The 20,581-nt window shown below is 40.8% G+C and overlaps 2 long non-coding RNA genes across 4 annotated transcripts; both read right to left on the bottom strand.

Annotated features, from left to right (window-relative positions):
• Positions 1–1,974: 1,974 nt before the first annotated feature.
• LOC148155404 (uncharacterized) lies at positions 1,975–15,301 on the bottom strand. Its single transcript, XR_015765495.1, has 4 exons — positions 7,621–15,301; positions 6,866–6,926; positions 4,763–4,865; positions 1,975–2,979 (listed from the first exon to the last, which is right to left on the bottom strand). It is a non-coding gene; the product is annotated as an uncharacterized LOC148155404 (long non-coding RNA).
• A 309-nt stretch (positions 15,302–15,610) lies between these two features.
• On the bottom strand, positions 15,611–20,342 carry LOC148155403 (uncharacterized). 3 transcript variants are annotated; one of them, XR_015765497.1, is made up of 3 exons: positions 19,827–20,280; positions 17,290–17,361; positions 15,611–15,864 (listed from the first exon to the last, which is right to left on the bottom strand). It is a non-coding gene; the product is annotated as an uncharacterized LOC148155403 (long non-coding RNA). The 3 variants fall into 3 exon arrangements; XR_015765498.1 differs by lacking the exon at positions 15,611–15,864 and adding an exon at positions 20,290–20,342 and having other exon boundaries at positions 16,340–17,361; positions 19,827–19,898; XR_015765496.1 differs by lacking the exon at positions 15,611–15,864 and having other exon boundaries at positions 16,340–17,361.
• Positions 20,343–20,581: the final 239 nt, after the last annotated feature.

Here is a 20,581-nt window from a genome sequence, read left to right as displayed (position 1 = left end):
CCTGGTTCCAGTCCGGTTCTTGGTTCCAGTCTGGTTCCTGGTTCCAGTCAGGTTCCTGGTTCCACTCCAGTTCCAGCCAGGTTCCAGTCCGGTTCCTGGTTCCAGTCCGGTTCCTGGTTCCAGTCCGGTTCCTGGTTCCAGTCCGGTTCTTGGTTCCAGTCTTGTTCTTGGTTCCAGTCTGGTTCCAGTCTGGTTCCTGGTTCCACTCCGGTTCCAGTCCGGTTCTTGGTTCCAGTCTGGTTCCTGGTTCCAGTCCGGTTCTTGGTTCCAGTCTGGTTCCTGGTTCCACTCCGGTTCCAGTCTGGTTCCACTCTGGCTGAACTGGATTAGAATCTGGTTCTGGATCCGGTTTTTCTCAGCAGATTAATCATCTGAAGTTAAATAATTTTCTTAAAGAGGAAACCGTCTGAATTGATGCCACAGGAAGCCAGAGGTAGATTTAGTTTCCAAAATAAAAGCCCATACTTTGTGCTGAGTCCAGCAGAACGGAGGCGTCTGATTGGTTCCCGAAGTAAAACAACATGGAGGGTGCAGGTGTCGTCTGGAGCTGCTCGTCGTGTTTGACCTTCACAGCTTCGCCGCCCTGCCTGAGATGGTTGTCATGACAACGTGGCAGCTGGCTGGGAGCGTGAGGAGAGGAGCAGAAGTGTGTGTGTGTGTGTGTGTGCGTGATCGATGAAGCTTTGAGCCTGACACACCTGACAGGAAATGAGCTGATCTGATTGGTTGTTGATGTGATGAAGAGGAGCGTATCTTCATCTGAACCAGCAGCTTGTTTCCAGATGACCTTCAGGTCCGAGCTGAAGGTCGGGGTTTGAATCGGATCATCTCCAGGTTTTTATCTGAAGCGAAACAGAAACTCTTCTGATCAAACGGATCAGGAAAAGTTCTGCTGATCCGGTCCCACATCATGATTCCTCCTCTGACCGTCGGCCTGCCGGGGTTTCAGTCGATTTCATCGAACTAATCAAAACATTTAAAGTTTGTGACTTTTATAAAGAAAATCTTTTCACACATTTGTCATCATGTTATTCCAGTTTGAGACGGATTAACCTTTATTTATTAAATTCACCGTTTATTTAAACGTTCTGTGTTTCAGCCTGGCGCTGCACCCAGAGCGCCTCCTGGTGGCCACAGGCCAGGTGGGCAGGGATCCCTATGTGTGTGTGTGGGACTCGTTCACCGTGCAGACAGTCAGCCTGCTGAGGGACGGACACACACACGGCATCGCCTGCCTGGGCTTCAGCGCCGACGGACAGGTCACACACACACACATGCACACACTGACACACACACACACCAGACACACACACACACACACATGCACACACTGACACACACACCAGGCACACTGACACACACACACTGACACACACTGACACACACACACACACACACACACAGACACACACACACACTGACACACACTGACACACACACACACATGCACACACTGACACACACACACCAGGCACACTGACACACACACACTGACACACACTGACACACACACACACCAGACACACACACACTGACACACACACACCAGACACACACACACTGACACACACACTGACACACACATACTTGTATTAGGTGAAACGTGAGGACCATTTTTAGCGAGTGACTAGGTGGTTACGCGTGGGGACTCAACTTTCTAAATGAGCTAAAGACTCCATTTTAGGTTTGGATTTTTTTTAGGGACATTGGAACATGAAATATCATCTTTAACATAAAAATTTATAAAGTTTAGAAAATCAAAAATCTGTCAGGTTTTGGGTGCACGTGGGGACTTGTCCTTCACCAACTACCACCAGGTGGCACTGTGTAATTTTTGTGAACACAGTTTGTTAAATATGAGCAATCCTAGTTGTTTTAAGTCAATAAACTGCATTATATTAGATTTGTTTTTGTTTAATGTTATTTTAAGTTCCTGGTAACCTGCTTAAAGCCAACCATCAATATTGGACTGCATTTTCAGGTTGTATGTGAACCATTTTATTACACAATTTCCAGATATACGTAGTACAATTCAACATGGATATACATATATGAAATGGATTCATTGATTTGCATCCATAAACATTAACATACACACTTCCTCTTCTATGAAAGTATGCATACATACTTGGATTACAAAACTTGACTGCAGCTGTCTCAGAACTTCAAAACTGGCAGAAACTTCAAACAGATCCAGATACCAAAAAAGTCAACGCTTACCTTCTTTTGAAAGTCTCTCGTTTTAACGCATCTATGCGATTTTTCACATAGAATTTAACCCCTTGCCATGTCCTGTCCTTGAGGGCCACTGGTGAGGTTTCAATGCACTTCATACAGTCATGGCCAAAAGTTTTGAGAATGATTCAAATGTTAATTTTTACAAAGTCTACTGCTTCAGTTTTTATAATGGCAATTTGCATGTACTCCAGAATGTTATAAAGAGTGATCAGCTTAACAGCAATATTTGATTTTGGGTCCATGGCCTGGAAACTCCCCAGATCTTAATCCCATTGAAAACTTGTGGTCAATCATCAAGAGATGGGTGGACAAACAAAAACCTAGCAATTCTGACAAAATGCAAGCATTGATTGTGCAAGAATGGACTGCTATCAGTCAGGATTTAGTCCAGAAGTTGATTGAGAGCATGCCAGGGAGAATTGCAGAGGTTCTGAAGAAGAGGGGTCAACACTGCAAATACTAACTTGCTGCATTAACTCATTCTGTCAGTAAAAGCTTTTGTTACTCATAATATGATTGCAATTGTATTTCTGTATGTGATGAAAACATCTGACACATGAAAACCAGAGGGCAACAGTTAATGTGAAAATATAATATTTGTGTCATTCTCAAAACTTTTGGCCATGACTGTACACTGGGCTTTCTCAGGAACCTTTCCAGATTCAATACAGTCCATGAGCGTTTTCTCCACCGCCTGAATTTCTTCTTGGCTCCACTTGAGTCTCTTCTTTTGTGGTGGGCCTGAAAAATAATTAGGGGCACATAAGTGTTCTTCAATGAAAAAAGGTTTCAGTCTGTGTGACAGGGCAAGTTATAAAGCTATCACAAAAACATTTTTCAATCACAGCTGTAGTAAAGTATTTAATATTAAAGGGTCAGTTGTCAGCTGTAATAGTTGCCACTGATGAAGCTGACAACTAGTAATGAGTGAAAACATTAATCTCACCAGTCCTTAAAAAAGCATCAGCAGGTACCCTGCCAGCATGCCTAGGTGGGCCCCATGTGGGGGAAAGGAGGGCTGATATATGGGTCCCATATGGGTTTGTCTGCGGGTTCCACAATGGCCCGGCATGGGTTTGCCCATGTAGGGCCCATGTAGGGCCACAGCCCACATGGGCCCTACATGCCCTATATGGTGGTGGCCCACATGGGTTTGCCCATGTATGGCCCATGTGGGCTGTGGCCCTACATGGGCAAACCCATGTGGGGCCATCATGGAACCCGCGGACAAACCCACATGGTCTGCCCTCCTTTTCCCCACATGGGGCCCACCTAGGCATGCTGGCAGAGATGTGAATTATGGCATAAAAACAGAATCCGACGCTGAACAGTGAAAAATGAACACATGATGTGAAACATGATGATTAGGCAGCGCAGCAGGTGATGAGTGAAGATTACTGAGCATCAATAAATGATAAAATAAATCTAGAAACAGAAAAGAAACTAAAGTGGACATAGCAATAAACCAAGAGAGGACAATACTAATCAAAGGAAACTAAATGGAAATGAATGAAGAACAAAATGCAAGAATAAACTAAGAAACTAAAGTAAATACAGAGGAATAAACTGGTATGGCAAGGCCTTTCGAGCAATAATTAATACAGAGGACTGTATGGCAAGAATAAACAGACACTATTTCCAGATAAAAGGTAAAATAATATTGTTGAAGTGCCATGGGTTTGCTGAGACCATATCTAATATTGAGAATAAATATATCTTACAGACCATAACAGTAAATAACTTATCACTTATTTATGTTTTTAATTATATTTGATATATTTATTTCTTCAATATTATTTTTCATGTCAGTGTTAATGTCATGGTGGTGTTCAGTGACTCCATGACACTTTCAGTTTGACTCATTAGGATTTGATGAAGAACCAGATTTGTTCTTTGTAATTTCTGTTCAGTAAAACTATTAATCTATAATCAATAGACAGGTCTATATAAAGAAATAATCCATATTTCTGTCTCATATTTGTGTGGCATTAAAAGGAACTTTTGTTTTTCCACTAAAAGCTCTGGTTTGCACAGTAAATGCCATTTGGGTGAAATTTTATGGATGATGCTCTGATGTCCCATTCTCCTGAAGGCAGCACAGAGCTGCACCACAAGAAACTGACAAACACTGAACAGAAGAAGAGCTATGATTAATGTAGTTACAGTTCTATCCATGTTTTAATGCTGCAGAGTTCAGTTGGTTTGCAAATAGTCCAAAGTTTAAACTGGCATGTTGTTCATCTTTTATCTCCTCATTTTGTGGAATATTTAACAACTAGAAAATGGCACAAAATAATAATATTTTTTCCACTCTGATTGGCTGCTGTTAGGCCTACCGATGTTAACCTGAATGTTCATTGCATTTTTCTTAGACGCCTGTGAAAATAATTTCTATTCCCATGACTTTTTGTTCTCTGGGAAATTATTTCTGATGATAAATACAGAAACAAGCATAAACATCAAAACATCTACAATCATCAGTTAAAAAAAAGTGTGATACTATGATATTTATAGATAAACTTACAATCAGTTCTTGTGAGCTCAGGCACGCTCATGTCCCGTACTTCAGCTGGTGTTGGACCAAGGATGACGGTATCGTCGCTCTCATCGGATGACTGTTTCAACTCCTAAAAATTGACAAGTTTAACAGTAAAATGCCTAAATTAGCTGTTACAACTTAATACAGAGCTACAGAGTCAACTTCAACTTCATGAAGGTATTTAGAAATCCCAAATATGTCACATATTAACAGCATCAAAAGTGTACAGGCTCCATCAGATTACACTGGAGATTCTGCATTTCATGGTGCATAATATGAAAACACAGCACTTAACAGAGGGGGTGGGAGGACAAATAAAGCAAAAGCCTTACTTATATATTTAATACTAACCATGAAGTGATCCACCCAGATCTGTCACAAATACACCAAAAGCTAATATTCTGCTGTGTCCAAATTTGACAGTTAAAAATCAGACACCCACACAGGAGTTAGGTACTGACCGCAGCAAATTACATTTGGACTATGATATCCATTTTCACCTAATCTGACCTATTAACTGTAGGTTAAATGACACAAACTATGCACATTGATTTTATACTTCAACATGCAGGGTTTCCCCCAGAAAACTTGCTAAGCCCGGTGGTCGGGTGCCCAGGTGGTCCACCGTGTTTTTTGTATTAAAAGATGTTAAGTTGACAATAAAAGTAAAAATATCACTGGGTAATTATGTTATGGGAAAACATCATCATTGAACTGCTATATAAACCCACAACTAGTCTTAAAAACAACTAATCAAAAAATACAATTAAAATGAATATCAATTCTGTCCACTTCTGTTAAATCCAAATTAAGTCAGCAGCTCCATTGGGCCCCCAGAGCTTCAGGGGCCCCATAAAAGCTAATATTTTAACACAGACCACCATTTGTTTATTGAGATTATCATTGCTGCTAAATTTGACATAATGGTTTCAGCATACATAAATTAAAAGGCTTTAAATTATTTGACATTTATATGCAAGACAGTGGTTCTTAACCTTTTTTGAGGTACCAAACCCACCAGTTTCATATGCGCATTCACTGAACCCTCCTGCAGTGATAAATAAAATATGATTTCCCCAACTAGAAGAACAACTAAAGGAACAACTAGACTGTTACTAAATAAAATTAGCAAAGCTATAAGAAGTCAATAACAGATGAATGTATAAAGGAAAGCAGTTGAACTGGGTCCTACCAAAACATCTCCCGCTGTCAGAGATGACAACACAAATCTTTATTTCTTTGGATATTTAGAAACAACTGGCATTTGAAATAAAATAACTGCAGGAAAGATGTGTTGAGCCTTTTCTTTGTTTAAGAAAAACCTGACTGTGTACTCTTAAATCAAACATTAACTGATATTGTGTTAGCTTCTTCTAATCTAGGCAATTAAAATCAGGTAAATCCTCTTTCACACCTCCAGGGGCAGATCTACTGGGGTGGCATGGGGAGGCAGTTGCCACCCCATGTTTTTGTTTTTTGACAGATTTCTGCTTGTCCTGCATTGGGATAAAATTATTTTCTGGACACAATGATTTTCTGGACACAATGAGTCACAAAGCGATTAGTCCAATCCAGTAATACAAATCAATTAGTAGCAGTATGAAATACATAAAAATAATTAACTATACTATATTAAGAAATTTTATTTAATCCTCAGTGCTACATGAAGCTCATTTTGAAACAATGCAAGTTAAAAACAGATTAAGTCCAATGTTAGGTCTGTGTAAGCCAAATGTGAGAGTGAGACATATCTATCTATTAGAGGTGTGCCGATCAATCGGCCATCGATCATAATCGGCCGATTTCCGTGAAAAAGTGTATGATCGGTGATCGCCGATCACGGTATTGGCACATCTCTATCTAGATTCATACTTAGATACTGGCATATGCTGCCACCCCTGAAAAAATCCCTGCCCTCCTCTTGTCACCCCATAAATATTTTGCTAGATCCGCCCCTGCACACCTCCCTTCTCTTACCTGTGCGGTTATGCACAGGTTACATTAATTTAGCTGAAACAGTTATGCAAAAACAATTTAAAAGTGGGAAAAACACTGTGGGCTAATGCATCTTTCCCTGAGATAATTCACCTTTTAAACTGGAACAGCCGTCACTCCCATCACTGGATCTGCATCTCTGGTTGGGATTTTCCTGGAAAACCCCCCCCCCCAAACATTCAATGATTATAAATGTGTCAAAGCCCTGAAATTCATTTTAACAAAGCAGATTCACTCTCTTCCCCTCAACTAAAGTTATGATGCTGAAGTTAGTTTCTAATTCACAGCTCTTCCCCAATTATCCCAACCTTTATTATTCTAAAGAGAATGTAGTCTGGTGTAATGTGCCCTGAAGGCCCCCCTCCCAGCAGAATCAACCTTTACCCACAAGGTATCCATTTACTTCAGCCTCGTGTTTTAGATCCTCATGTCTATCGTCTCTCCATTCAAAACACATGCAAAAAAGCAAAAACCCTCTTCAATCACACAAGCAGGGTGACTGAAAATAGTGCATATTTCATTATTTCTGCTTTATGAGGTTTGCAATTTGCTAACTTAGCTTTTTATATTTTGCATTTGAGTTATTTTTTGAGCAGTCATATTTTAATAACATATTTTTTAGGTTATCACTTTTATTTTTCTTGTAAGACTGCACATCAATAAATTGAAAATAAAACATGCATGTTTCTTATTAGCTGTACTAGGCTAATGTAAGCTAGCCATCCAAGTGAAGCACAATTGAAACAGTTTTTACAGATCAACACGTTTAAACAGCATTTAAAAGTATATCTGACCGAGTGATATAATGGATAAAAACTAGGAGTCCATTAAGATAACTATAATCTTACCATTTTTTTAGCTCATTCCTCGTCATATGTCGCTCCTCATTCCTCGGATGTGTTAGCATGAATCCCCTCCTTCGGTGTGCAGTAGTCAAAAAGGAGCGCTTGATTTTTCCTCCGGCACACGCCGGAGTTTCTGCTTGGTTGCAAAAAGCATTGAGCTGAGGTTGACGGCCCAGCCCTGTGTTAATAACTAATGACACCTTAACTTTGGCGTCACAACTTTCCCGCGCCATCAATTAAGTTTTAAAACTATGAAATTAATAAGTTACATTTTATTATCTCCCACAGTAATGCTTCAGGAGACAAAATTATTCTTTGTAATGGAAATTTTGTAGGTTCAACACCAGTCAATTCTGCAAAGTTTGAGAGCAAGTTATGGAGGAATGTTGAGGGGGGATGGGCATGGGTGAGGTGGGGACGTCAAATCTCAGGAAGTGTGTGAGATGGCAGCCATTACAGAGAGACTGGGGATAGAGGCTATAGCATATCAGAAAAACAAGATGTGGAAAAATAAATATATAAATTAGGAAAGTTGAAAGAAAGTGACTGAAGAAATGTGAGCCAGTCAACTTGTTTGATTAGCATACTGATTTTGTTATTTTCCCACCGTTCTTTATCTTCAACCAAGCATGTTGAGGGGGATGGGCATGGGTGAGGTGGGGACGTCAAATCTCAGGAAGTGTGTGAGATGGCAGCCATTACAGAGAGACTGGGGATAGAGGCTATAGCATATCAGAAAAACAGGATGTGGAAAAATAAATATATAAATTAGGAAAGTTGAAAGAAAGTGAAGAAATGTGAGGTGGTCAACCTGTTTGATTAGCATACTGATTTTTTTTATTCTCCAACCATTCTTTATCTTCAACCAAGCATGTTGAGGGGGGATGGGCATGGGTGAGATGGGGACGTCAAATCTCAGGAAGTGTGTGAGATGGCAGCCATTACAGAGAAACTGGGTAGATGGCTATAGTACATAAGAAAAACTATATGAGGAAATGTGAGCCAGTCAACCTGCTTGAGTTGCATGCGGATTCTTTATTTCTCTTCTCCCACCATTCTTTATTGTCAACCAAGCATTTTCCTTAAAAAGTTCAAACATGCTATACTTTATAGTTCAGCATGTTTCCCTCCAGGCCATGGAGGGAATGTTGAGGGGGGATGGGCATGGGTGAGGTGGGGACGTCAAATTTCAGGATGTGTGTGAGATGGCAGCCATTACAGAGAAATTGGGTGGAGGCCTATTGTAGATAAGGAAAACTATATGTGGATAAATATGTGGATAAGATTATACTATTATACTATTATTATACTACTATATATTACTATTATTATACTACATGTGGATAAATATGTGGATAAGATTTTTATTTCTGTTAAATTTTGTATGGGTAAGTCACTTAAAATGATGGACAACACTGCATAACCTTTACATAAAACAAAGAGCAAATAAAGGATTGTGTTCAGCAGAAAGCTTCTGCACTTAATGCACCTAATACTGTCATTTCTACTAAGCAGGCCTAAACATGACCTGTTTGACTTGACTAATGAACATGGAGTGAAATACTTTCTCTTTAGGAATTATTCAATTAGTTTTAATTCAATTTCCAGACATAGAACTGCTATGTTTACCATTTTATTAAGATTCCTGTTTCTTTCAGTCATACCATTCCCCTAGCACACAATGGGATAGAACAGTACCCCATTCCTAGAACTGTTTGATAGAACGTCAGACTTGTCGCATGAAGAATCAGAATCACTTTTATTGCTATTGCTAGTATACAGGGTCATGTGTTAGGAAATTGCTTTGATATATTGATGCAAAATATGACTAAAAAGTAAAAATATGTATGCATGTGCAGAATAGCAGGTAGATAAAGTGGCAGTGTTATGCAACATTCAATTATCTATTGTTAACAGTCTAATGGCTGAGGTAAAGAAGCTGTTCTTGAGAAGTGTTAGTTGCAATCCAACCTGCACGACCTACATCCCTGAAGTACAGGTCATGTAAATGTTGGAGGTTGCACCCAATCACCTTTTCATCAGTATGCATGATGTGTTGTAATCTAGGTTTGTCCTTGGTTGTGGTTCCATTGTACCCAGTGACAGAGGTGGTGAGGACGGACTTGATGATGGCTGTGTTAAACTGCACCAACACTCAATTGGCAGTTTGAGTTCTCTCAGCTGCCATAGCTAGAACAACTTGTTCTGGGCCTTTATGATAAAGGAGCTGATGGTTGGCTCCCACTTGAAGTCCTGGATGATGGTGATGTCCAGGAAGCAGAATGAGTCCAAATTGGAGATAGAAAGGACTCTGAGAGGGGATGATGGGTCTGTGACTTTCCTAAGTCCATCATTAACTCCACTGTCTTCTGGGTATTGAGCTTGAAGTAGCTGCACCAAGCCACCACCTCTAGTGTGACCCTTTTTTATTTTAGTTTCCAACTCCTTTATCCATGGAGGGTATTCTCTCTGTGTTATGGCCACTCTTCCATCACAAAGGTCCAGAAAACAAAAATGCCAGAGTAGTCCTTCAGGAGAAGGTTTTTGACTCACTCAAAAACAATAAAAAGCACTCACGGAGACTTTTCCTGTGTCAAAGGAGTTTCTTTTACTTATAAAAATAACAAAAAATAATCTCCGAGTTGACTTCAAATAAAACGTTAATTTGCGGTACAAAAACTCTGTTTCACTCCTCACTCCTTCACCCAACAATCAGATCAGCCCCAACAGCTGCTTCTGCCTGTTAATCACTGCAGGAGGAGGGTCTAAGCAAAACAAATAAATACATACATAAATAAATAAATAAATATACAACAATAGAGGTACAATACAACTGGAGGTGGGGCACAATGGCGAGCGCCTGGTGGCCGGGCTTTTACCCACGGAGCCCGGCCGGGCTCAGCCCGAAGAGGAGACGTGGGTCCCCCTTCCAATGGGCTCACCACCTGTCGGAGGGGCCAAAGGGGTCGGGTACAATGTGTAATGGGCGGCGGCCGAAGGAGGGGACCCTGGCGGTCTGATCCTCGGCTGCAGAAGCTGGCTCTTGGGACGTGGAACGTCACTTCTCTGGTGGGGAAGGAACAGGTGCCAGTGTGCGAGGCTGAGAGGTTCTGGGTAGAACCTCTCAGCTTGAAGTAGCTGAGAGGTTACTCGAAAGGGTAGCCTCCTTCCGCCTACGGGTGGGGGTAAGAGTTCTGACTGTTGTATGTGCTTATGGGCCGAACAACAGTTCAGATTACCCACCCTTCTTGGAGTCCTTAGAGGGGGTACTGGAGAGTGCCCCTCCTGGGGACTCCCTTGTTCTGCTGGGGGACTTCAACGCTCACGTGGGCAATGACGGTGAGACCTGGAGGGGCGTGGTTGGGAGGAACGGCCCCCCCAATCTGAACTTGAGTGGTGTTCTGTTATTGGACTTCTGTGCTCGTCACGGATTGTCCATCATGAACACCATGTTAAAGCATAAGGGTGTCCATATGTGCACTTGGCACCAGGACACCCTAGGCCGCAGGTTGGATGATCGATTTTGTCGTCGTTTCATCGGATCTGCGGCCGTATGTCTTGGACACTCGGGTGAAGAGAGGTGCGGAGCTGTCCACTGACCACTACCTGGTGGTGAGTTGGCTCCGGTGGTGGGGGAGGAAGCCGGTCAGATCTGGCAGGCCCAAACGTGTAGTGAGGGTCTGCTGGGAACGTCTGGCGGAGTCCCCTGTGAGACGGAGCTTTAACTCTCATCTCTGGCAGAACTTCGAACACGTTCCGGGGGAGGTAGGGGACATTGAGTCTGAGTGGACCATGTTCCGTGCCTCAATTGCCGAGGCGGCTTATCGGAGCTGTGGCCGCAAAGGTTGTTGGTGCCTGTCGCAGCGGCAACCCTCGAACCCGTTGGTGGACGCCTTCGGTGAGCGATGCTGTCAAGGAGTCCTATCGGGCCTTTTTGGCCTGTGGGACTCCAGAAGCAGCTGATGGGTACTGGCGGGTGAAGTGGCATGTGGCTCAGGTGGTCGCTGAGGCAAAAACTTGGGCATGGGAGGAGTTTGGAGAGGCCATGGAGAAAGACTTCCGTACGGCTTCGAGGCGATTCTGGTCCACCATCCGGCGTCTCAGGAGGGGGAAGCAGTGCAGCACCAACACTGTTTATAGTGGGGGCGGTGTGCTGCTGACCCCGTCCCATCAACTCGGGCCGTGGGCCGTTGGGCGGAATACTTCGAAGACCTCCTCAATCCCACCAACATGCCTTCTGTTGAGGAAGCTGAGCCTGGGGACTCTGGGTCGGGCTCTCCAATCTCTGGGGACGAGGTCGCCGAGGTGGTCAAAAAGCTCCTCGGTGGCAGGGCCCCGGGGGTGGATGAGATCCGCCCGGAGTTCCTTAAGGCTCTGGATGTTGTAGGGTTGTGTTGGCTCACGCGTCTCTGCAATATCGCATGGACATCGGGGGCAGTTCCCCTGGATTGGCAGACTGGGGTGGTGGTCCCCCTGTTCAAAAAGGGGGACTGGAGGGTGTGCTCCAATTACAGAGGGGTCACACTCTTAAGCCTCCCTGGTAAGGTCTATTCAGGGGTTCTGGAGAGGAGGGTCCGTCGGATAGTCGAACCACGGATTCAGGAAGAGCAGTGTGGTTTTCGTCCTGGTCGTGGAACACTGGACCAGCTCTACACCCTCAGTAGGGTCCTGGAGGGTTCTCTGTTGCCACTGATCAGAGGCAAACAATCTACATAAGTTACTTTTAATGGTTTTGATAACCTCATCAGAATAATGTTTCTGGTTGTCGGCAGCAGTGATACTGAACCAAAGAGGTGAAATTTTATCCTGTAAACCTCAAGAGGTTTACTAATGTCCCCTTCTGGCCACCACAGAAACCTCAGAAAGTCCCTGTCCTTTTCATCAACATAAACTTGATAAAACATTGCCTCAATGTCTGCCATAACAGTGATTGCTTCTTGGCGAAACCTTAACAGTACCCCAATCAGGGTGTTTGTTAAATCAGGACCTTGGAGATGTTTCTTGTTCAGAGAGGTTCCTTGAAATGAGGATGTGCAGTCAAACACCACCCTCAGTATGTTCTTTCGCTTATGGTAAACGCCATGATGCGGAATGTGCCAGACATGTCCATTCTCCCTAGTGACTTTGGTGCTGCTTGGCTGAAATATGTGGAATTTAGAGCCAAATGAATGGCAATGGCTTGCTATATTGTGTGGGCATGGGGAAGTCACCTTCCAGTGTAAACTTGTTGAGCTTTAAAGCAAGTAAGACCAATTTTTCTGGTATCTGCCTCAGTATCATCTTGATTAGATCAAGGGAGTCAGAAATGGAACTTTCAAAGGAAAAAAACAGACTTCTTGTTCTGATAGGGTGTGCATTTATGTCATCATATGACCAAATAGTATCATTTGGCATACCACATGGATCACTCATTGTTTGGTATAAATCAGTCTTTCTTTAAGAAAGTTATAGATTTTCCAAATTTATGGTATGAAGCTCAAAGTTAAGGCCTGGCCATGCCCCTTTAACATCCACAAAAACAAAAAAAAAATTGATAATCATTACTCCCCAACACCTTAATGCAGTGGTTCTTAATCTTTTTTGAGGTACCAAATCCATCAAATTCATATGCGCACTCGCTGAACCCTTATGTAGTGATAAACAAAATTATTTTTTTCAAAATTCAAGACATAGGGGGTGACCCAATTAGAGTCTATTTGGGTCACCCCAAGATCACTAAGTCTTCTTCAAAGGTAGAGTCTCTGATAACAGTTCTTCAAAATATAGTCAGTGTTTTCAGTTGAGCTGACTGTCCAGGAACGACCCAAGGTATTTAAAATTTGCCACAATTTCAACAGGTTGACCATCGAGAGAAACTGGATCCACTTTAAGGTCTTGTTTAGATCAAATAATTAGCTCTACATTCTTAAGAGAATGAAAAATTAATAATAAATAAAGACTTTGCAGTATTCTGATTTAGTAATGTAATCCTTCTAGTGCAGGCTCCCAATCTGCCTCTGCGCGAAAGAACGCACACCTTTAATATGTCCTGAGACGCAGGCGGAGTGTCAGGGTCAGACATTGTTAATGATCACACAATCCCTTCACTTTCAAATAAGTTCATCCATAAACATCCTTTTTTGTTGCAATTCTTTTCCAAAATCCACAACTTTGCTTTCTGTGGCGATTGATTGTTTCTCTGCAGCGCAGCTGCACTTTCATTCATAAACTCAATCAGCTGATTTTACTCACTGCCCGCTGGCTGCTTTCTTTGTTCTTCTGTGAGTGATCGGCTGGATCCCACAACTTTGTGCTTTTCTTCAAGTCGTCGGTGAAGGTTTTTGTACTTGTTATGGCCACTCTTGCATCACAAAGGTCCAGAAAACAAAAATACCAGAGTAGTCCCTCAGGAGGAGGTTTTCGACTCATTCAAAAACAATAAAAAGCACTTGGGGAGACTTTTCCTGTTTCAAAGGAGTTTCTTTTGCTTATAAAAATAACAAAAAATAATCTCTGAGTTGACTTAAAATAAAACGTTAATTTGCGGTACAAAAACAATTTCACTCCTCACTCCTTCACCCAATAATCAGATCAGCTCCAACAGCTGCTTCTGCCTGTTAATCACTGCAGGAGGCTGACTGAGTAATTATGTTACCACCCCCATGCCACTAGAGGCAGTAGCAACCCCGAAAAGAATTTGGTACAGAATTTGGTAAAAACTGTGAGCTTTGCTGAAGTAAGAAAAGACACAAGTTCAAATTCATGCTGAGAAGTGGAGCTTCTTCAATCAGTGCGGCAGAGGCTCCACTGAACCCCTGAGACCGACTGATCAAACCCCTGGGGTTCGAATGAACTCACGTTAAGAACCACTGCCTTAATGTCATATTGACCAAATTTGAAGATAGCTCAGAATCTGTAGGAGTTTGTTGAAGTTCGACATGTATGAAAAGTCAAAAATGCCAAAAAATTTGACCCAAAATGGCAACATTTCCTCCAAAAGGCTTTTTTTCTTGTTTCAGTGGGTCCTACCGATGTACCAAATTTCAGCTCTTTACTATTTGCCAGTTAACTTGAGTTTCAATAGTGTGTGTGCGCTTAGCTTCTCAAAGCTAAGAGCGCAGCTTTGAGCTAAGCTGCTTATTTAATATTTATAATAATAAATAATAAATTTATTTATTACAATAAATTTATTATTATTTATTGTAATAAATTTTATTTAATTTATTGCAATAAATTAAATAAAAAAGTAAATACTGGTAAACTTCACTTTAAATTGCAATAAAATAAATTAAATGAAAAATACTCCATTAATCCCACAATGTAAAAAAATAAGTTAAAAATATTACATTTTTACAGTTAAAGTTTAATTTCACCGATAAATTGCAAAACCTCTGACCGACCAATAGAGGGAGCTAGAGAGTGAGCAGATGGTGACGCACTGTTCCGGAACACCTAGCCTAATGGGGACTGCAATAATCTGTGTGACCACTAGGGGCGGTTCCCTTATACACACACACACATTTTGTCTTGGAATGGAATTCGTGGGGACTTCCTGGAAAACTTCACCAGGCATGTTTATACACCATTTTCTACTTGAAAATGGGGTTGTGCCGGTGGGGACCTCAAATTTGGTCCCCACGTGTCATCAGGTCCCCACGTGTATGCACAGAGTCAGGCTGAAGTCCCCACGCGGCAGGTAAAACAAGTACACACACACACCAGACACACACACACACTGACACACACACACACACAGACACACACACACACACACACACACTGACACACCTATACGGGTTTATATGTATTAGCAGGACAATTTTTTCAAACCAGTTTTTTGCAACATTAAACGGACACCCCTTTCCACTTATGCTAGAAAGACGTAGTAAGTTGTCAAAAATCTTGTTTGAGCTACACAACATAGATCTCACTTAAAAATTTAGATACACACATCAGAACTCAAAATATGAGAACCTGATGCAATGCTGTATTAAAAGGACAAAAGATAATGAGGTGCTTGGCTCCGCCCATGACACCAACAGTAATTATCAGGGCCAATTTTATTTATCAGGACCACAGCATACACATACAAAAAACATACAATTTATGTGCATTAAGAAGTCCAAACATGGAAATATGGACTATAACTGGTCCATATTTCTGTGCAGTGCATCTGTCATCCCATGAGATGTCTGAATCATCTACGGAATCAGGAACATACTCCTCTTCTGATGATGTCACCTCACTTGAACTTTGTTCTGGACAGACCTGTTGATTAAAAACATATTTTGTATACATTGAAAGCATTTCAGCAAGAATATTTCGGTAACACTTTATTTGAAGGGGGGTGAATAAGACTGTCATGACACTGTCATAAACATGACAACACATGTCATGAACATGAATAAGCCTTCATGAATATTTATGACTGTTGTCATAAAGCGTCATTCGGTAAATTATGACACTTTTAATACAAAGTTGACATTATTCAAAATGTCTTTGTTATGACAACTTGACATTAACTAAGAAATCATTACTGTTTAAACTTACCTTTAATAACATGAAGGTACCTAATTTTTAAAGTGTAATCAGTAATTCTTTTATAACAAATTTATATCAGTATATGAATACTGAATGATTGTTTCTAAAAAATATATAAAATAAACAATGTCTACCTAATGTATGAACCTGTCAAGTTGAGTATTACACAGGATCCATGTGTCTGTGTGCATCTAAATTTAACTTTCATTCTTTTCTACCTCTAATTTCAAAACTCAGTCTTCCACATTTCTACATCTTACATGATAAGTATTATACAAGACCTGTGTGTTTGAAGAGTACTTCATATTATTTTAGTGACTTTATATAAGAATCTAAGTTGGTTGTTGGAGAGCAAAATTACCTCTGGAGGGTTGGTTGAACAGGATCTGCATACATCCATGTCACCAACCTGACACAGTTCATCTTTGGAAATTTGAAATGTAAAGAACACTCAATAAATGTGAGTTTGTTGAAAATGTAGAAAACAGTCCTCCCTATTTCTACACCTTACATTTTGAGTATTACACAGGACCTGTGTGTATGTGCGTTTCTAAGTGTAATTTTCTATCTTTTCTACTAGTAATGTCAAAACTCAGTTTTCCAAATTTCTGCAACTTACATGATGAGCATTACAAAAGACCTGTGTGTATGTGCACTCCTAAATGTGACTTTCATTCTTCTTTACTTGTAATTTCAATACTCAGTCCTCCCTATTCCTGCACCTTACATTTTGAGTATTACACAGGACTTGTGTGTATGTGCGCTTCTAAAAGTAATTTTCATTCTTTTCTACCTGTAATTTCAAAACTCAGTTTTTGAAATTTCTGCAACATACCTGATGAGCATTACACAAGACCTGTTTGTATGCATGCTTCTCAATGTACCTTTCATTCTTCTGTACTAGTAATTTCAAAACTCAGTCCTCCTTATTCCTGCACCTTACATTTTGAGTATTACACAGGACCTGTGTGTATGTGCGCTTCTAAATGTAGCTTTCATTCTTTTAAATGTGTAATTTCAAACCTCAGTTCCCCCCTTTTATGCAGCTTACATATCAAGTGTTACACAAGACTTGTGTGTTTGAACAGTACTTAATATCATATCAAAAACTCTATTTTAGAAAATAAGTTGGTCGTTGGAGACCAAAATTACCTCATGAGGGTTGGTTGAACAGGATCCGCATGAATTCACGTCACCAACCTGACACGGTTCATCTTTGGAAATCTGAAATGTAAAGAACACTTACTGAATATGAGTTTGTTCCCAATTTAGAAAACAGTCCTCCCTATTCCTGCCCCTTGCATTTTGAGTATTACACAGGACCTGTGTGTATGAGCGCTTCTTTATGCAACTTTCATTCTTCTGTACTTGTAATTTCAAAACGTAGTCCTCCTTATTCCTTCCTCTTACATTTTGAGTATTACACAGGACCTGTGTGTATGAGCGCTTCTAAATGTAACTTTCATTCTTTTGTACATGTAATTTCAAAACTCAGTCCTCCCTTTTTATGTGGCTTACATATCAAGTATTACACAAGACCTGTGTGTTTGAAACGAACTTAACAGTCATCCCCAACCACAGGACCGCGGACTAGTACGAGTCTGTGGACCAATTGGTACTGGGTCGCACAAGAAAAATATTTACATGTTACGTATTGTCTGAGTCTGGAGGATCCATTATTTTGAAAACCCTTTAACTGGATTCTCTCGGTTACGTCTTGTGCGGTAACATTGAGCCCACAATGAGTAAGAAAGCGATGTCTTTGGAAAGTTTCTTTGGAAAAGCGGAGAAAGACCAGAGATAGGAGAGTGGATTTATCCTGAACCTGTAGGTGACTCCCATGTTCCAAGCCCACTCTGCATAATATGCACTGGCTTACTAATGAGGCAATGAAGCTTCAAACTGCTTTGCCATTACACACCAAGCACCCTCTGCATTGGGTGTCATCGTTTCCCAGGTGGGATCATCTCATTGCAGAGAAACAAGCTCAGGACTCCCATTAATTTGTAGTTGTGAGTTAAAATTTTCATGAAAATAAATGTTCGTTTTTGTGGCGTATTCAAATCTTATTTTGAAGGGATGTGTGAACGTTGCCAGAGCGACCAGAGTCTGAGAGCATTATGGCAGTTATCGAGACGAGAGAAATAGAGCTTGTAAGTCTTAAGTCTGGTTCACACGGCATGATTTTAGGATTCAGACGATTTTCCAAATTTCTGTGACCACAGAGCTGATAAAAGTACAACAGGTTCGTGTGTCCAGCCACATAACAGGAGCAAATCTTGCCATGTGAGCAGGCTTTAGTACAAAATAATGTCACGTTAATTTAATGGATAGCTGAAAAGTTACCGGGTTTATCAACTGTGGTAGCAATTTTGCTCCAACTCCACTCCTCATCATTTCTATGGATATTCTTTGTACGAAATGCTGAATAAACATTCATGCCATTTCCACATATCTTCGATGTCCACCGGACTCATTTGTGCATGTCTGCTCAGCTCTTTGGGATTCCCCTCCATGAGCTACGTCACCGCGCTTTCTGATTGGCTACCTGTCAAGTTCAACAGGTTGAGTTCTAGCTCCCAATCAAGTAAAAACCCTACAAGTTGCTAGAATATGCCTGATTTTAGATCAGAGCAGTCCCAATGTTCCAACGACTGGATGCAATCATGCCACAGATGGCAGGATGAACAGTTACAATTATCGTGAGCAACGTTCTAAGATTGCTGTAAGGGGAAATTAAGGGTAAAAAAAGAACCCGAGCCTCAGAAAAATTGCCAAGTCTTGACCGGTCCGCGGTGATAAAAAGGTTGGGGACCACTGGTACTCAATATAATTTCAAAGACTTTATCTTAGAAAATAAGTTGGTCGTTGGAGACCAAAATTACCTCTGGAGGGTTGGTTGAAATCTGAAATGTAAAGAACACTCACTAAATGTGAGTTTGTTCCCAATGTAGAAAGCAGTCCTCCCTATTCCTGCAGCTTACATATTGAGTATTACACAGGACCTGTGTGTATGCGTGCTTCTCAATGTAACTTTCATTCTTCTGTACTTGTAATTTCAAAACTCAGTCCTCCCTATTCCTGCACCTTACATTTTGAGTATTACACAGGACCTGTGTGTATGCATGCTTCTCAATGTAACTTTCATTCTGCTGTACTTGTAATTTCAAAACTCAGTCCTCCCTATTCCTGCACATTACATTTTGAGTATTACACAGGACCTGTGTGTATGCGTGCTTCTCAATGTAACTTTCATTCTTCTGTACTTGTAATTTCAAAACTCAGTCCTCCTTATTCCTGCACCTTACATTTTGAGTATTACACAGGACCAGTGTGTATGTGCGCTTCTCAATGTAACTTTCAGTCTTCTATACTTGTAATTTCAAAAGCCAGTCCTCCACTTTTATGCAGCCAACATATGTAGGATTACACAACACATGTGTGTTTGAACAGTACTTCATATCATTTCAATTACTTTATTTGAGAGAAAAAGTTGGTCGTTGGAGACCAAAATGTGCACTTCTGAATGTAATTTTCATTCTTCTATACTTGTAATTTGAAAACTCAGTCCTCCCTTTTTATGCAGCCAACAAATCTAGTACTACACACCTATGTGTTTGTACTCTACGTAATATCATTTCAATTACTTTAATTTAGAGAATAAGTTGGTCATTGGAGACCAAAATTACCTCAGGAGGGTTGGTTGAACAGAATCCACATGCATCCATGTCACCAGCCTGACACAGTTCATCTTTGGAAATCTGAAATGTAAAGAACACTCACTAAATGTTTGTTCCCAATATAGAAAACAGTCCTCCCTATTCCTGCACCTTACATTTTGAGTATTACACAGAACCTGTGTGTATGCGTGCTTCTCAATGTAACTTTCATTCTTCTGTACTTGTAATTTCAAAACTCAGTCCTCCTTATTCCTGCACCTTACATTTTGAGTATTACACAGGACCTGTGTGTATGTGCGCTTCTAAATGTAATTTTCATTCTTCTATACTTGTAATTTCAAAACGCAGTCCTCCCTTTTTATGCAGCTAACATATCTAATATTACACAACACATGTGTGTTTGAACAATACTTAATATCATTTCAATTACTTTATTTTAGAGAGTAAGTTGGTCATTGGAGACCAAAATTACCTCTGGAGGGTTGGTTGAACAGGATCCGCATGTGTCCACATCACCAACCTGACAGTTCATCTTTGGAAATCTGAAATGAAGGGATGTACACTGAATGAGTCCATACTTCTCAATAGAAAAATGAAGTCCACCTACTGTATGTGCCTGTCCACTTCTTGTTTTCAACTATAATGAAACCCTGTACTACAACTTGACATATCCTTCAAATATGTCTTCAGTGCTACTTGAATGATTTTTGATAGTATTTTCACACTTATAAGCACCTTTCTTCTCCATGGCCAGTCAAAATCAC

This window comes from Poecilia mexicana, unplaced genomic scaffold (genome assembly GCF_051168715.1).
Source record: "Poecilia mexicana isolate PSO_F unplaced genomic scaffold, ASM5116871v1 scaffold_15, whole genome shotgun sequence".
Taxonomy (NCBI): Eukaryota; Metazoa; Chordata; class Actinopteri; order Cyprinodontiformes; family Poeciliidae; genus Poecilia; species Poecilia mexicana.
The sequence above is the reverse complement of the archived record's forward strand: the minus strand, read 5'-3'. Positions and strand labels throughout refer to the sequence as shown.